This window comes from Salarias fasciatus, chromosome 3 (genome assembly GCF_902148845.1).
Source record: "Salarias fasciatus chromosome 3, fSalaFa1.1, whole genome shotgun sequence".
NCBI classification, from domain to species: Eukaryota; Metazoa; Chordata; class Actinopteri; order Blenniiformes; family Blenniidae; genus Salarias; species Salarias fasciatus.
In genome coordinates, this window is record NC_043747.1 from 2,566,607 (window position 1) to 2,584,651 (window position 18,045).

General features: G+C 47.4%; 4 non-coding genes across 4 annotated transcripts; 2 read left to right on the forward strand and 2 right to left on the reverse strand.

Annotated features, from left to right (window-relative positions):
- Positions 1-7,144: 7,144 nt before the first annotated feature.
- trnas-uga (transfer RNA serine (anticodon UGA)) lies at positions 7,145-7,226 on the forward strand. Its single transcript has one exon. It is a non-coding gene; the product is annotated as a tRNA-Ser (tRNA).
- A 1,857-nt stretch (positions 7,227-9,083) lies between these two features.
- Positions 9,084-9,165, reverse strand: trnas-uga (transfer RNA serine (anticodon UGA)). Its single transcript has one exon. It is a non-coding gene; the product is annotated as a tRNA-Ser (tRNA).
- A 196-nt stretch (positions 9,166-9,361) lies between these two features.
- Positions 9,362-9,443, forward strand: trnas-cga (transfer RNA serine (anticodon CGA)). Its single transcript has one exon. It is a non-coding gene; the product is annotated as a tRNA-Ser (tRNA).
- Positions 9,444-10,360: 917 nt separating this feature from the next.
- On the reverse strand, positions 10,361-10,442 carry trnas-uga (transfer RNA serine (anticodon UGA)). The gene has a single exon. It is a non-coding gene; the product is annotated as a tRNA-Ser (tRNA).
- Positions 10,443-18,045: the final 7,603 nt, after the last annotated feature.

An 18,045-nucleotide genomic window follows, 5' to 3' on the forward strand; every position in this document is an offset into this window, starting at 1 on the left:
GAATGCAGTCGCGTTAAACGCGTCCGGTGGAAACACACCGTAAGAGATCAGCTGCTGATCCAGATCAGGAAGCATTCCAGATACCAGGATCCAGAACAGACAAAAACAGGGGGGTTCCGGAGTGTCGGTCACTGTGAGGAAACACTGAGATATGAACAAGCAGCAAACAGCTTTCTCTCAGACATGGTTTGTGTTGGGGAGAAATAAAATGTTTTTTAGTATATACGGTGTTCTTATTGTTGTTGGTGACTGATTTGAGCTGTGGCGGAGGTCTGCGCTCTCTGAGCGCCACATTCTAGTTTAATCCATGTTTCAGATCTAAAGTGACTTCCACTGACACCCTGGAAAACTGTGTTCATACCATAGATTGTAAATAAATGGACAGAGCTTTCGTGACGTCCCCCATAGCGTTCCCAAATGCCGTTCTGAAGACTTCAGCGAGTCCAGCAGGACGTCTCCATATTGAACATTTGAAACCGGATGTAAATGTGATTGGTCCCGCCCGTCACGTGACCGCATCACGTGGACAGAGGAGGCGCTGTGATAGGACGATTCATGCAAAACTTTAACTCGGAATATAAAATCAACAGATGATTTTTATGAAAATCAGAGTCTGGTGAAGCAGCAGGTTATAGAAACCAGTGACAGAGACCAGGATATGTCCTGAAACCGGGCGCTTTATATGTTTATTTGCACTCTGAAAATCGGCATTTTTGAATGTGTTCCAATGAGACCGGGGCTCTTTTTGAAACCAGCATCATCGCCCCCTGCTGGAATTACCCCAGAATTACAGCTTTTTTGCACTTCCGCATTATCGTCATGTTTTATGAGCGGAGGCTGGCGCTTGATTATTATTATATTACCGTTACTGAGATTCTGTTGACCTTCTCCCTGGTTCTAGAGGCTCGTGGCTTCATTACTCTGTGATTCACTTGAAAGCAAGCAGTCAGTGTGACTTCTGGATTATTGATGTTTAAACTGTAGAACAGAGTACTCTGGTATTTGAAACCATTTGAATTTTGGCTGCAGTCACCAAAAGCCACAGCGCTTGAGTTCCTAGTGACAATAAAGTCAGTGTTACGAGCTGTTTCTCACTTCTCGCTGACACCACCACTGTCCCAGACCAGGCTCCGGAGGCAGCAGACTCCATATGTCCCCACAGGGTTTAGGATTGGTTTTAAAGACAGATGTTCTTTATTTTAATGATCAGCTCCGTTCAGACGATGAGAGCCGGTCTGCCTGCTGAGGGGATTGTGGTCCCAAAAACAGTTCAGAGACCCTGAACCACATTGATCCAGCTCTGCAGCCAGACTGTGGCTCTGAGAACAAACCAGACCATTTTCTAATAGTTTACACCCACAGACGGCCGTACGCGTCTCATCCTGTAAGCAGTGGTAAGTTTTTAAGGCCAATATTTTTCTCCACACAAATATAACAAATATTACTATTATTTGTTTGTGCCAACATTTTTTAAGTCATGTTATTTTGTGATTTCAAATCACCAGAGAGCAAATATAAGCTGATGTTAAAGGATTTCAATGTCTCGTAACGTGTGGTATGTGCAGCGGTGCAGTTCATGGAACGTTCCAGTTCTCTGTATAAATGGAGCTGCTGTTCCTCCTTTCTGCCACAGGGTGGAGTTTCCCCTAAAGTGAGCAGTGCAATCAGGAGTGAACAGAAGCAGTCACTGATGGTGAACTGGAACGGGCCTTTACTGACTCCAGTCTGTGAGAAGTTCATCAGACTGCTTCTGCTGAGGAATGGCTGTGTATTCAGCTCTGATAGGCAGGAGCAGAGTCTCCAGGTACAGCAGTGAAACTACCCACTGAACACAGGACGACGCATAGACGTTCAGATCATGTCCACATCGCGTCCGTCCGTCTGAGACCAGTTCTGTACCGAAAAACGACGTGCAAATTAGGTCTACTATTTCGACGTCAAACTATGACCTCCATTAGACGTCTAAATATGGTTAATCATTTCACCTGACCTTTTTGGGCATCAAAATGACGTCTAACACAGGTGGGGGGTTAAAAAATAATTGTATCATATTATATCATATTATAACAGTTGTTATTTGTGTGTATTCTAATAGTAGGTGTATAACAGTGATTAAACATCATTTCCAAGTACAAATACTTAACGATTTTTGAATTACTAAAATAATTTGTAACAAAAAAAATTAAAATCACAGATGAAATGATTAGGCATCCTACTATCGAGTCGCCTTTGGTGTATTTAATGGGTCACTTTTCTTTGGTGGGGAATTGGGGATACTCGATCAGACGCCTCATGGCGAACCTGTAGGACACGCCCCATCTGGCCAAAACGCAAAATATTCCCCATGACACCGCCATCTTACTCGTGGTGACGGCGTGTGGAGAACACGTGAAAGGAAGAGGTGTAAGGTAAGTCCTTGACATTTGTTTTATGTTGCTCATTGCTCTACGTAAGTGGGCTGCTAGTCGACGAGACGAGCTATATTCTTCTGGGCAAAAACTGATATACTGATAACTGGTATTAATTGTTTGCAGAGGCCGCTGAACTTTTGCTATTGGAAACTTCGCCCCTCCTAAAATGCAGCCAGATGGGCCAGCTACCCGCTCGTCAAACTATCCGAGAACAAATTCGCTTTGATTTGATCAATCATTCGTTGCTGTAGCGCGAACCTGGAGTTACCTGGAGATACTCAGCGTGAGGTCCTGGAAGACCTGTGGAGTTAGCTCTAGTGCTAGCGTTGCAAGTTCTTGATGGCCAGTGTAACACCTCTGGGAGTGATTACAGTAAAGTTTCAGTACCGTAGGCACAGTGCCAGGTTCGACTACTGAGCAGTGAGGAAACAAGCCTGGTAATGACCACAGACCACAATGTAAGTTTGAAATGCCGGCTTAATTTATATAGAAGACAAGAAAAACAAATACAAATAACAAACACAGTTGACAAACAGACGACAGATTAAAATCACAATTAAAATAAATGAAATGTTCTTTCCTTTTAAGTGATTTAAGTTTCAACCACTTTTATTTAACCCTATTTGGTTTAAAGGTTTAGTTTTCAATCGAGGTTTCTTTTAAGGTTTTAAGTTCTTTCCTTCAGTCTCTTTTGATTTCACTGCAGTAAAATTTAGTTTTGTTCTAAGTTTGTTTGTTAACTAATTTAGATTTCTCATTTCCCAAATCACATTTGAGTTTAGTTGTATCACTTTTTAAACTTCAACCACCTTCTGTTTGATTACACCAATCCAACAGTTACACTCCAAATAACACAATTCCAGCATTACGACACACAAAACTTAAATAAAAAATGCAAACTCAAATTAGTTCAGCAAAAGACTGAACAACTTTCCACAGATGGATGTCTCTGTCCATCAGTTTGTTGCTCCTCTGACTGTCCTGTGTCAGTCCACTGCAGCAGTGCAGAGGGAAAAGGTTAATCCTACCAGTTTCTTAAGGAAACGCAACGTCCAGCAGAAGCGTGCTGCTCCTTTATCACCACATGATCCCTGGGAGGCTCGCCATCTTGAATCGCGCACGACTCTCATTTCCAGTCCAGACCTTAAAGGCCTGTCATCACAATCACATAAAATGCATAAATAAATGAAATAGCACATCTGGCGGCTTCAACTAATGATAAAAGTCTGTTTTTCACATTCTCAGTGCTTAACAAGGTGTCACGCGCACCATCACTGCGCAGGAAGAAAAAACACATCACAGGCCCTCAGCCCGCTTCAATTAACCACCATGTCACCTTTTAAATGCAATGTTTTAACACAAAACAACAGAAAATCGATAGTCAAGCTCCATATCTTCTCATATAACCAATATATTAAAACAAAACACACTTTACATGAAATAAAATACATATTTCAACTCACCAAGTCCCGTTTTGGCAAAATATGTAAAGTCACCCAGGCAGGGCAGGTTGGAAAGAAAAAATAAATCCTTCAAAAGCAAAAATGAACTTAAAATACACTCTTTTTATCTCTTTTCTCTCAATTTTCTCCTCTTTTTCCAGCAGGAATCACAGACTATCAGCTCTGCAGCAGTGAAAAAAAAAAAAGTAAAATCCCGGTAGTCAGGGTCACAGTCCTTCAAAATAAGAGTCTGTGCACATTTTCAATAAACAAAACAGGGAAACCATAAATACACACATTCTTGAACCGTTTCACATACAATTATGAAATACAGCATTTACAATCATTTTAATGACTGTTTTTTAACTGATTTCATCTATTTATTCACATTCCATGTATTTGTTCTAAAGACATTTTATCTATAGGCATTTATTTCTGAAGTCCTATATAACCCCGGGTTACACGAGCACCACCTAGCTAGTAGCTACATCTTGTGGAGGTAATATTGACATGCAGGGACTATGTTTGCTATGGGTGACCTTGGCTTTGTCGCCAGGTTTTGTTGTAACCAGTGCAGAGCCTGTGCCCGTATGGTGTATTGTGTCAGCTGGGCGATACTGCTGGAAAAATGAAGTCTGGGCTCGGAAATTTAACACTGTAGCGGTTGGTGGTACGCTAACGCTGGCGACACAAAGCAACACCCACCAAGATGGGTAGGTTACTGCCAGGACGAAAAGTAACGGTGAACTTACGACTTAAGGCTCCATGGAAAAGCCTTCTGCAGCGTAACTAAGCACTCCAGATACAAGTTAAACCCAAAAACCTCCATTGTTAACGTTTGGAAATACTGGGACGAATTTCACTGCCGCACGCTCCCCGTCCAACACGAGAACACAGTAACGTTTTTATTGAACAGCAAACGGCTCTCTTTAGCTTACTAGACATAACTACAGACTCTCTATGAACAAACAGACCGATTTTAACCTTTTTTTTTTTTCTTTACTTTTCGGACCGTACTCATGACCCGGATGTCGGACACGGATCCGTCACAGTAGCGACCAGGATAGTGCTAGCGAGAATCCAAGGGCTGCCAGTGTAGCTGGAGACAGTGACTCTGGTCCTTCAGGTTCAGTGAATGTTAGTGCACCTGGGACACCAGACCGCATCCACTTTGAGACTGATTTTGACTGTACTGACTCTGACTCTGAATCGCTGACCCTGAAGTGACGAGCAGCTTTGAGGAAGAACTAAGACAGTGGGCACTGGAACACAAAAAGAACCCGAAATTTATTTCTGTGTCCTGTGCAGTATTGTTTTGCCAGGCTACACATATATGACGCATGATGTCAACAAACGAGAGGCGCTGTAGTCGCGCGGCGCGGCGCTGCACGCAGCATTTTGGGATTTAAAGCGGTCATGGCAAGTGGAGGAGCGGATAGAGCGGAAAACTGTAGAAAGAGCAGACGCAAAAACACGATCGCCGTAGTCCGCCATGTTGAATGTTATGAGCTGGGGAGTTCCGTCTGCTCAGTGTGACTCATGAGAGAGGCCGTGCTGTGATTGGTCCGCCGCCTCACGGGACGGTAACTGATTGGCTAATGCTCCGGATCCGGTCCCTTCGGCATCCAAGCAGCATGTGACGGATGTGGAAGGACCTGGCTGGTCAGGCTACCAAGATCACGCTGAAGTGCAGAAAAGCTGTAATTCAGGGGAAATTCCAGCAGGGGGCGATGATGCTGGTTTCAAATAGAGCCCCGGTCTCGTTGGAACCCATTCAAGAGTTTCTTCTTTTAGTTTATGAGCTAAAGTTTAGCGTAAATCAGCCAATCACAGCTTCTCCTCTGACCTCGTGATGCGGTCATGTGACAGGCTGGACCAATCACATTTACATCTGGTTTCAAATGTTCAACATGGAGACGTCCTGCTGTAATCAACACACGGGATTTCAGGACGCTATGGGTGGACGCCATGGAAGTTTTGTCCATTTTTATAAACCGTCTATGCTTCAGATGCGTCTGGTATCCATTCCTGTGTTTCGGGAGACGAGGGAGGCTCGATGTTAGCAGAGACCAGCTGGAGCTGCTTCTCACTGCAGGCCTCACAGTCCGAGCTGTGGCGAGGATGCTGGGCTCCAGACTCCCATCAGAAAGAGATTCCCTCCCATTAGTGAGGCCAACCTGGAGCAGCCTGTCAGGAGACACCACCACTGTCCCAGACCAGGCTCCGGAGGCAGCAGACTCCATATGTCCCCACAGGGTTTAGGATTGGTTTTAAAGACAGATGTTCTTTATTTTAACGATCAGCTCCGTTCAGACGATGAGAGCCGGTCTGCCTGCTGAGGGGATTGTGGTCCCAAGAACAGTTCAGAGACCCTGAACCACATTGATCCAGCTCTGCAGCCAGACTGTGGCTCTGAGAACAAACCAGACCATTTTCTAATAGTTTACACCCATAGACGGCCGTACGCGTCTCATCCTGTAAGCAGTGGTAAGTTTTTAATGCCAATATTTTTCTCCACACAAATATAACAAATATTACTATTATTTGTTTGTGCCAACATTTTTTAAGTCATGTTATTTTGTGATTTCAAATCACCAGAGAGCAAATATAAGCTGATGTTAAAGGATTTTAATGTCTAGTAACGTGTGGTATATGTAGCGGTGCAGTTCATGGAATGTTCCAGTTCTCTGTATAAATGGAGCTGCTGTTCCTCCTTTCTGCCACAGGGTGGAGTTTCCCCTAAAGTGAGCAGTGCAATCAGGAGTGAACAGAAGCAGTCACTGATGGTGAACTGGAACGGGCCTTTACTGACTCCAGTCTGTGAGAAGTTCATCAGACTGCTTCTGCTGAGGAATGGCTGTGTATTCAGCTCTGATAGGCAGGAGCAGAGTCTCCAGGTACAGCAGTGAAACTACAGTTAGGAAGCAGAGAGCATCACAGCAGGACCAGCCCTCCGTCTGGTTCAGTCAGTCATTTCATGGAGTGAGAAACAGATACTGTTACTAATGTGACTCTGGTTTGGAGATGGAAATGATATTTAGCAGCTAAAAGATGCAGCTAGTTGTGCTAAATCCACATAATGAATGGAATTAAATGTAGATGTACGTCTAACTTTAGGAGATAGAACAGAGGACAGGGAGACACACTCCAGGAGGGATTCAGACCGAGGTTCGGGTTAGGGGGTAGCTGCAGGAGGCTCAGAGCTCAAACTCCCAGCTCCACTGTCAGAGTCAGAGTCATGAGGAAGCTTTGGTGAAACAGGGTTTGTGATCTATTTCCAGTCTCTGTAGAGCTGTGATGGCCGAGTGGTGAAGGCGTTGGATTTGAAGTCCAACGGGGTTTCCCCACGCAGGTTCAGACCCTGCTCACAGCGATCAGAGTCTGCCTTTGAGTCCTTTTCTTCAGACCTCCACTGAAGGGTAGAACCGTGGTTCTGTCCCCATTCAAAGCTCTCCCTCCCTGAAGAGTGAACCACTGCTCACTCCAGTCTGCTGTTCTCTTCAGTTCAGACACTCTGCTCAAACCGGGACAAGGACGAGCTCTGGAGGTGTTAGAATGATGGAACTACGACCTTGAGGCCAGATGTGGAAATGCCCGGCCTCAGAAACTTCTGGAACCAGAAGCTTGTCCCAGTGATGCTCAGAGCATTGATGAGGAGGAGCAGAGCAGCGTCCCTCAGACAGGAGACATGGAGACATTGACTGGACGAGTTTGGACACCAGTAGAGGACCGTTTTCCTGGAAACCTCAGAAACTCTGATTGTCAGTTGACAGATGTTGTGTAATGACGGTCTGAGGCCGTCACAGAACATCTGGATTCATACTGAGAGTGCGGGGTCCACAGCTGGACTTCTGGGGGTCCTGGTCCATCTGTTCGGGGGATCAGGGTGAAACTGGATCCTGATCTAAAGCCTGTTTCATCTTTATTTACAGAATGGAGCAACTCACTATCCAGCCTCATCAGTCCCGTTGAACTCTGGGAAGCTGGAGCATGGCCAGCAGAGCGTGAGGACAGTTCAGGTCGGTATGAACTGAACTGTTACTGAGGCGGCGTTGGAGCCGCTCACTGCTGGACACCAGTGCTCACTGTTATATGACGCTTTCAACCCATTCAGGCAGACTGGATTCACGAAAACACACATCAGTGATTCTGTGGTCCTTAACTACATACAATACACCACATTACCTTAAAAAGAAAAACCTAAACCCTAACCCAGTGGTTCTCAATCTTTTTCTGTCATTCCCCCCTTTGGAGGTAGAAAAAATTTCATTCCCCCCGCCCCAACAAAATTGGGACAAAACAGGCCACGTTTAACTTATTGACATATCCATACGTGCGTACGTCTGTGTGTGTGTGTGTGTGTGTGTGTGTGTGTGTCCATCTCTCTTGTGATTAGACCCAAGTGACAAATCATAGACGGACGAGCAACACCGTAACTAATCGTCATTTAATTTATTTTATTTTGAAAGTTGACCGGATTCTCTTGCCTTTTCTGTTTCCGACTTCCTGTCTGGTCCGATCTGCTTGATCCAGCTTGACAAATGGCGCTCTCGGTGCTCGCGGCTCGCGTGAAAAATAGTGAAACATAGAACGCCGCGGCTCGCGCTCTGCAGCGCGCCCGCTCCACTGCGTTCTATTTTTCACGTGAGCGCCAATCAAAGGCGTTGTGTGCGGGCAGGTTAAAATGGGAGGCGATGAGAAACTCCGTGCGCGGTGCTTCCGCGTCCGGTGCGTAGTTCCCCCCTCCTTTCCCCAGTGACTCGCGCCTCCCCTGGGATGCGTACACGCCCCCCCAGGGGGGCGCGCCACACACTTTGAGAAACACTGCCCTAACCCATCTTTGAAAATAGAATCTGATCTGAAGGAGCATCAGCGTTCTGCTCAGACTTCCTCAAACCCAGGTCAGGAGCGCTGAAGAGGAAGCAGCCATCGCTGGATGGGAAAGAGCGTCTGCTCTATCTACTAAAGCCGCTCGCCGAACAAACAAGGGTCCTGGACCGAGGCCAGGAACCAGGAGAGTAAGGACTGGGACCAGGACCAGGAGAATAAGGAACAGGACCAAGAGATAAAAGACAGGACATAAAGGACTGGGGTAAGGACCAAAAGAACTTCAGCCAACATTTCCTCTTTCTACAAAGGAATCAGATTTCAAACATTTTCTTGAAGTTGCATTGGAACAGCTGACTCTGGTTGTGTTCATGGAGGAGAACCACACTAAAGGGACTCTGACCGCTGTGAGCAGGGTTTGAACCTGCGTGGGGAAACCCCATTGGATTTCAAATCCAACGCCTTCACCACTCGGCCATCACAGCTGCACAAATCAGTGAGAACAGATTACAATCCCTGTTTCTAGTCTAGAAGGTTGAGCCACTCAGACTTCAGTAACCATGTTACACAAGACTGAGTGAAAACACTTAACTGTCATAGTATGTCCAGCTTCTGTGTCACCTTTGGTCAGAGACTTGGTTCCAAAATCAAAACTTTTCGAAAAGACCAGCTGGAGCTGCAGCTGTGATGGCCGAGTGGTGAAGGCGTTGGACTCGAAATCCAATGGGGTTTCCCCACGCAGGTTCAAACCCTGCTCACAGCGGCTGGAAGTTCACGGAGATGTTCCCAATGAACAGATGCTCTATTAACATCTTGAAGCCCTCTGAGGTAACTGTTGTTGTGATACTGGGCTATACAAAAATAAATTGATTGATTGATATTAGCATCATGCTACCAGGCAGGAGACACTCAGGTCTTGTTCCAGACCTGAGACTGAGTCCTGGATCACTGCTGTCCACTCTCTGGAGGACAGTCTCTGTCTTTAAGTCAAAACACTGAAGTTCTGTTGCATTGTGAGTGTGTGTTTCCATGAGTTTAGGGCTTGGAGAGACTGAAAATGCAACTTTTTGGAAACGTCTCCAAACGTGGAATTTTTTCACGATGATCCAGCTCTGTGGAAACGAGAGGAAATGGTCTCTGGAACATCTGGAAAACTTTGTCTGTTTCCATGGAAACAGACGAAACACAAAAAGCATGAAGTTCTCATGTTGGTCCACTAGTTGGTTCTGTAAAGAATCCATGGAGAGCAGATGTCAGCGGTTCAGAGAGCCTCAGGTCAGGACAGAACGACGGGTCTGTGCTGGAGCTGTGGCAGTGCCAGAAGCCGGTCTTTCTTACTTTCTGGAAGCTCCATCCTCATACTGCTCAGTTGTTGCTGTGAAGCATCTGGCGGCGTAATGGTGGACAAAACGAAACCTAAAGAAATCAGGCCAGCGGGAGCGTGCATTACATCACATCTTCTCAAATTCTCAGCAAAAAAAATTCTGGTGCCGGACCGGCACTGTGACTTTCAAGTGACAATTAAGCTTTTTAACGCACATTTAGCGGGACTTACATGAATATGTGAGGGCACACTGTACACATCATTGAATATTTGTAAAATATTTATGGTGGAAAATAATTATTTTTCAAGTTGGAAAATTCCTTAATGCACCTTTAATGGAACACCAGACTCTGAGCCGCTGTGAGCAGGGTCTGAACCTGCGTGGGGAAACCCCATTGGATTTCAAATCCAACGCCTTCACCACTCGGCCATCACAGCTTCTTGAATCACCTTGGACGGTTTGTTATCCATGGACAGGTGAAAGAGGTCCGCAGCACCTCAGCAGGGCCTGGTATCAAGGTGACTGTGGCTGCATTCCAGTCTCTTTGCTTCATCAGACAGATGTTTAAAGTCCTTCCTGCCTGTCTGGTTCACAACATGTCGGCCTGCAGAGTCTGAACTTACAGGCAGGGGAAACAAAACAGGACATCTAGCTAGCCAGGTCCCTTCAGAGCCCCCCTGGAGGAGAAACTCCGGGTAAGTTCTTTAATGGTGCCGCCGTCAAAGTGCCTTGATGCTGGAACTCTGCTGGAACCCTGGCTGAGGTCTTCCCCGTGCTGGAACCCAGAGCTGACTGCCTGGCTGTGGAAGCTCCACCTGACGTGGTTGGCTGCTGGAACTCTGTGAGCCGCTGCTTCACCAAGGACACTGCTGCACCTGGAGGGTCGAGAACACAAAAACTTCCACCAAGAGCAGAATAAAAACGAGTCAGTGCTGGAGTGTGGGAGGCGGCCTGCTGCAGTATCAGGTCACGCTGCTGCATGGCGGTGGGTTTATCCTCTGAAGCCCTCACAGCACTGGCTCCATTACCTTCTGGCCGTCAGGAACTCCTGCAGCAAGACGTTGCCTCGGAGCTGCAGCGTCGGCCTCAGCTGTTCCTGCCTGCAGAGGGATGAACTCTCGACATGGTTCCTGCAGAGTTTTCCCTTCAGTGTAACGAAGCAGGAGCCCCAGCTGGCTCTGGGAGCTGGACTCCATCGCCTCGTCTGCCTGGATGATCTGGTCCCTCTAACAGAGAGCCTGCAGTCAAGCAGCAGGGTCTGGTTCTGGTTCTGGACTGTCCCCCTGAACACAGTGGCTCTCTCCAGCTGCTCTCTCAAAGCAATACATTGCAAACCATCCTCTGTTCTGTCTCCTCACCCCAACTGGAAAAGCACAACATCTCCTCCAGAGACTGGACTGCAGTGATCCAGCACTCAAGTGTTCAGTCACAGTGACTCCCAGGAGCAGGTCTGTAAGGAGAGCTGTCTCCCACCTGTTAGCATCATGCTAATAGAGGGTCTGTTCATGGTGAACATCTCCAGGAACTCCCAGCAGCTGTGAGCAGGGTTTGAACCTGCGTGGGGAAACCCCATTGGATTTCAAGTCCGCCTTCACCACTCGGCCGTCACAGCTGCAGCTCCAGCTGGAACTCCATCACAGTCCATGTTTCAGTCGACTGTAGTGAAGCCACCTCCAGCTGTTCATGTCAGACCAGTTTCAGTGAAGAAACAAGAAGGAACAGGTTTCTGCTCCTCGCCCGGATTCAGTCCTCCACAGCCTCTTCATGCTGGGCTCTGAGTCTGAGCTTCCTCCACCTATCAGAGCAGATCCCTCTGCAGTCCTCAGCACAGGCTGCAGACCTGTCAGGAAAAACGCCCAGAGAGAGTTACAGTGCGATGATGATCGTCCCAGTCTGTCCTCTGTCCAGGTGACGTCCGTCTCTCTGCTGCTCCCATGAAAAACATGGCCGACGTCTCCGACTCGTCTTCAGTCCATGAATTCTGTGTCTGTTTTGCTCTTCAGGGTTCCTACAGCTTAAGACAAGTTACATTTCTGACTTTTTAAGATTTTTTTAATGCCATTCAAAATTAAGTTCAAGGTCAAACTCACAATTAATACAATTAAGGAAAAAAAGCCACCACAGGAACCTTTTCACCCAAATGTTTAATGTAACATAAAATTAGACTTTTGGTCCATTGAAAAACTTAAATTTTGAAAAATACAACACTTCATTGTTGAACACTTGGAGAACCATACATAAAGCGGTGTACACGTCCTGAATCCTCAGTAAAATCATGACTGGCAGAGAACCTTTAATTCCAGTCAACTCTTCTGCTGCATTCATGAGTATTCTGTCTCCTGGTCAAGCATCAGAAAAACACATGCCTGTAAAAAACACAGTATAATGATTTGTTTAGCCTTCTTGTAGGGATGGCAGGATGAGCAGCCTTTCTTCAGTTCCTCCTCACCCTTTTGCATTTCTGTGATGATCGTCCTCCAGCAGGGAGAAACAAGGAATACATTCCTGCTGTGTACATTCAGCTGAAACATATTTTTATTATTAACGTCTAAAGGGATCTATTATACGGATCTATCTATTATCTATTTTTAATGATGATGATTAATGTGTCCAGGAGTCTCAGCATCCAGTCTGTCCGGAGTCTGCAGAGCAGAGGCCGGTGTTTACCTCTGCTCCCCACTAGAGGGCAGTGCAGCTCTCCCATCACTGAGCGAAGCGGGCAGAGGAGGACGGTCCTTATTGAAGCGGCCTCTCAGCTTTTGTTTATATTGTGGAAAACCGTGTTTGTGCTTTATTTCTGGGATGCTGGTCTCTAAAGAGCAGGTAAATGTCTTCAGTGCTCTTTTTTTCCATGGAAGTGCCTCAGCAGAGACTGAAGTGGCTTCAGCTGCTGAATCTCCTGGTACAGGCTGCTTAGTGCTGCTTTCAAAGGAGCAGCTTTTACTGTGTGTACCTGGCTGGGTTTACCGTGGAAACAAACAGCGTCTGGCTGGTGTAACCCTGAGGGGAGCGTTCCTCGGCGGGGTTTTCGTCCCTCTCTGGGTTTTTCTGTCTTTCCTTTGGTTGCTGACAGATTCCAAACACACCTCTGGGTTTGGTTCGGACTGTTTTCTGACTCGTGTGTGAATGTTGACTCTCTGGACTGGGGCAGATCGGGCTCTGGCTCTGTTCACACTGACGTTTAGTGGTTCTGTTAGCGGGAAACTGGTTCTCAGACGACGGGCCGTCCGGTGAACGGCCTGCTGGATGTTCCCAGAGTGCACCTGGTCGGTCAGCCGGCCCCTGGTTCCGACGGAACAGCTGGAGCTCCTCCCGCCTCGTTCACACGCATTCCTGCCGAGGCAGCGCTGTACTCGCCATTCATCATCAGGATGTTTCTGCTTTCTTTTCTTCTGCGGGTGAGAGCCGTTCCTGTGAGAACGCCGCTTCGTCTGACCAGCCGTCGTCCTGCAGCTGCTCTGCAGCCTATAAAGACTCTTTCCCTGTAACGTTCCTGCTGGTGTTTGTCTCATAAAGACTCAGAGTTCCTCCTTTAACCGCCCGGTTTACATGACGGGACGGCTCCGTTAGAGACGTCTAAACAAGAAGGACCTGAACCCCCGAGGAACCAGGCTGCTGAGAGCCGCTCCGTCAAGCCGCCTGTGTGATCTTGAGGGACGACAGACCTGCTGGTTCCTGCTGACACTCGGGTGGAGGGAGTGGTGGGCGCAGTCCGCTAATCAGCTAACCGCTAATTAGCAAAATTTACACATTAGCAACTCTGGTTTCCGAGGGTACTTGAACGCCTCTCGTACAAGCTTCCACTGTGCAAAGTAATGAAAAGTCTCTTCTCTGAGGTTACAAAACCCGAAAATTGTTTCGAAAAAACATGGATTTTGTAATGCATATAACTCTCGATCCGTTTGTCCGATTGAAACAATTCAAAAACTGTTAGAAAGCCCCGGAACTCAAGATTCTGGGGATATTTGAATGACTCGCGTACGTGCCTGCGTCATGGTGCGACGTCAACAAATAATCCCCTATGGCGCTCTCGGCGCTCAGGGCTCGCGGAGAAAATAGAGAGGAGCCGAGCGCGAGCTGCTCCCCGCACCTATGAACCGTCAGATAGGTTAACAGGGGCGCCGATCCGAAACTCGGCGCACGGCGCTGCCATTTCCACGCGCGGCGCTGCTGCTTCCACGCGCGGCGCGTCCTGTGTGAACCAGGCATTAGCGGTTATTGTTAGCTTCAGCTAAATCTTTTAGCAGTTTATCGGTTTAGCGTTATCGAAGCTCACTTTTTGGTTAGCTGTGCCCACCACTGAGTGGAGGGAGTCCCCGCCCCCCCAACAGAGGCTGGATTTAGCTTAGCAACCTTTAATGAGTCAAACAGCAGCTTTGGTTTTGCACCACACACTCTGTTGCTGATGGTGTTTCTTTATTTAAATGTTTATGATCAACTAAAGCAATTCAGTGAAGGTAATAGAAGCAAGAACATGAAAATTAAAAAGCTCATGATGCAATAAAAAGCAGGTAAAGATACTGCTGATCAAATAAAAAGCTGCTTTTTGAATCGTCCTCCTGTCATCTCCTGGCAGAAACTGAAACACGACTTCATTTAGGTTGCGATCCGCCAGGCGAGCTTTCTGAACGGCGGCCATCTTGGTCGTGTCGTCGCGGCGAGAACAGCTGCTGCAGCCACACTGACGGAAACAGCTGGACGCACGGCAAGGAGAAGACAGGAAGATATCCCAACATTCCAGACTGTTCACTGGTTGAAGGAGAGCAGTGTTCCAGGTGGTGTTTCTCTCAGTTGATCATGTGGGATTAAATGACTAATGAGCTTTTAATTATATCAGATACTCTATATTACTTCACTTTCACTTCATCTAAGTTAGTTGATGATAAATGGATAAGATCACAGAGGGTGTGTCTTAGAGGAAATACTTTACTTTCAGGAAAAATAAATGCTATATATTATTTGTGAGAGTGGTCAGCACAAAAACCTTCAGTCCTCAGGTCCTCCCGCTGTCTGGTCCTCTGGTCCTCTGGTCCTCTGGTCCTCTGGCCATCCTGTCTTCTGGTCCCCTGGTCCTTTGGTCCAGTCTGTATGCACTGCTGCTTTTTTCTTCTTTACATGAAGAAAGTGCATGAAGACTGGTTACACAGCTGTCTTCTATTCCAGATGTGTGTGTTTCCCCGTTCTCTGCTCCGTCAGAACAGTTTGCTCAGTTTGTTTGGATTAAAAAGTACCAGATCCAGAAAGTGCTTTGAAGCTCAGGCAGGCATCTCTTTGTGCTGAATCACCCAGATGAGGGCAGGAGTGAAGACGAGGTGTCAGAATTAGACCAGCGTCACATTTAGACGAGGTTACAGGTTAAAGTTGAGGGTGAACGTCAGGCTGCAGGGTTCAGGGTTCAGAAACAAGCGAGCTCAAACTGACATCTCCGCCCCACAACTAGAAGAAGAAGCAGAGAACTCCGTCTGTTCAGATGTGGGAAGATAGAACAGTTTGTTTCCTGCTGGCGGTCGTACACAGCCTCAGAGTCAAACATCACCGATGCAGGAAGATGTAAATCTGGTCCATGTGCCGCCTCGGTTCACATCAGAACCTGGACCAGGAGCAAGCAGAAAAAATCTCTAGTTTTCTGAGAAAAGACTGATCTGTGACTTCAGTCAGACCACTTTCCGAGGTGGTCTGGTCACATGACCTCTGCTGTCCACTGAGCTAGCGCTCCTGCTAACATTAGCCTGTGACTCAACGCAGGAACAGAGACCAGACCAGAGACCAGAACAGAGACCAGGTCCTTGTCTGAGGCCATGAGAAGATCATTAGTGACTTTTACCAGAGGGGTCTCTGATCCATGATGAGCTCCAGAACCTGCTCTCCGGTCTGGGATTAGCTCTAGAACTTTGTTTCTGGTCTTTGATGAGCTCTAGAACCTGGTCTCTGGTCTATAGTGAGCTCTAGAACCTGGTCTCTGGTCTATAGTGAGCTCTAGAACCTGGTCTCTGGTCTGGGATGAGCTCTAGAACCTGGTCTCTGGTCTATAGTGAGCTCTAGAACCTGGTCTCTGGTCTATGGTGAGCTCTAGAACCTGGTCTATGGTGAGCTCTAGAACCTGGTCTCTGGTCTATAGTGAGCTCTAGAATCTGGTCTCTGGTCTATAGTGAGCTCTAGAACCTGGTCTCTGGTCTATAGTGAGCTCTAGAACCTGGTCTCTGGTCTATGGTGAGCTCTAGAACCTGGTCTCTGGTCTATAGTGAGCTCTAGAACCTGGTCTCTGGTCTGGGATGAGCTCTAGAACCTGGTCTCTGGTCTATAGTGAGCTCTCGAACCTGGTCTCTGGTCTATGGTGAGCTCTAGAACCTGGTCTCTGGTCTATGGTGAGCTCTAGAACCTGGTCTCTGGTCTATGGTGAGCTCTAGAACCTGGTCTCTGGTCTATAGTGAGCTCTCGAACCTGGTCTCTGGTCTATAGTGAGCTCTAGAACCTGGTCTCTGGTCTATAGTGAGCTCTAGAACCTGGTCTCTGGTCTGGGATGAGCTCTAGAACCTGGTCTCTGGTCTGGGATGAGCTCTAGAACCTGACTGAAAAGACTCAAATAGGTGGTTTATTGTAAATGGTCACAAAGCTGACTTCAACGACTTTCTCTAGGATTTTAGAAATAAAGGAATGTTGGATGTTGGTCTGGAACTTGTTAGAACTCCTGGATCAAGAGTGGGATTTTTAAGAAGAGGTTTAATAACAACGTTGAAGGCCTGTGGTACAGAACCTGGTACTAAAGACAGGTTGATCTGATCCAGTACTGAATGCTAAGGGGAAGAACCAGACTCAGAGGGGACTTCCTGTGCCTTCCAGATGTAAGGGGACCAGTGGAGATGTACTATGGACACCGCCGTCTTGTAGATGAAGGACTTTGGCTTTCAGCATGTGTTTTCTGTCCAGGATGCAGTTACAGGCCATGAGTGTTTACAGAGGTGCTCTGGTGTTCCAGCTTTGTGTTCCTTCAGACCCTTAACAGGCCGTTGAGGAGACTCCAGGACTCGCAGATTTTCACTTCTGGCAGTACCAGCGGCGCCACTGTCAACATTACTGGACTGGCGTTTCGAATGTTTTCCCCACAATCCTGTAAAGTGGTTGTTCCAGTCCGACGGGGATCCGGGTGAAGAGAGCAGCGTTCAGTTTGGCAGGTGGAGGTGTTGCTTCACACCTCTTGTTATTTACAGTCGGAGCAACAGCAGGGTCAGTGAACCAGAGCAGAGAGAGGAGGAAAGACCACGTCCTCGACTCGTTTACAGCAGCTCACATCGCATCGACTCAGTAGTGAAGCCTCCAAAACCCTGAGGTGGAAAACAGAGGATGTAGCAGATGAACGGTTGGATCTGCTCCCACTCCCACAGCAACATGTTCTATCTCTGAGTTTTCTCACGTTTCATCGCAGTCAGACATCATCAGGAATTCAGAAACATCTGGAAGAGACGCTGATCCTCACGGTTACTCAAATGTCCGTCTTCACAGTCATCTCCAGCATCAGCTGTTCGGGAGGCGGAACTTTCAGTCCTCTTCGGTTACCTCATTGAAAACACAGACCCCGTCCAGCGGACGGTTCCAGGAGGTCCAGTCCCGGTCCTGGACCGTCCTGAATGGTTCCAGCCTCTCCCCGCTGCAGGGGGGACATCCTGGTTCTCAGGAGACAGAATGACCACAGGTAGGATTTGGTGACACTGAGAGGCGTCTCAAACATCCAGGACACCGCCGATCAGTGATGGCGTGGCGGTGTCCATGGACGTTAGTGCTTCCTCCTGCTCAGAGAATCCAGCTCTCACTTCCTCCACATTTCCATTCATCCCAAGAAGCAGCGGTTGCAGCAGATCCAGAGAGACTGCAGCTGCTGCTTCACACCCAGCATTCCTGGCTGGTTCCAGGGTGGGAGGCGTGGCAGGAGCGGTGAGGCCGAGGAACAGGGTGAAGTCTTCCCAGGCAGACTGCATGAGTGAGTCCATTTGCTTTGACATGAACCTTTCTGCAAAGACATTTTTCATGTGGAGTGTATTTATG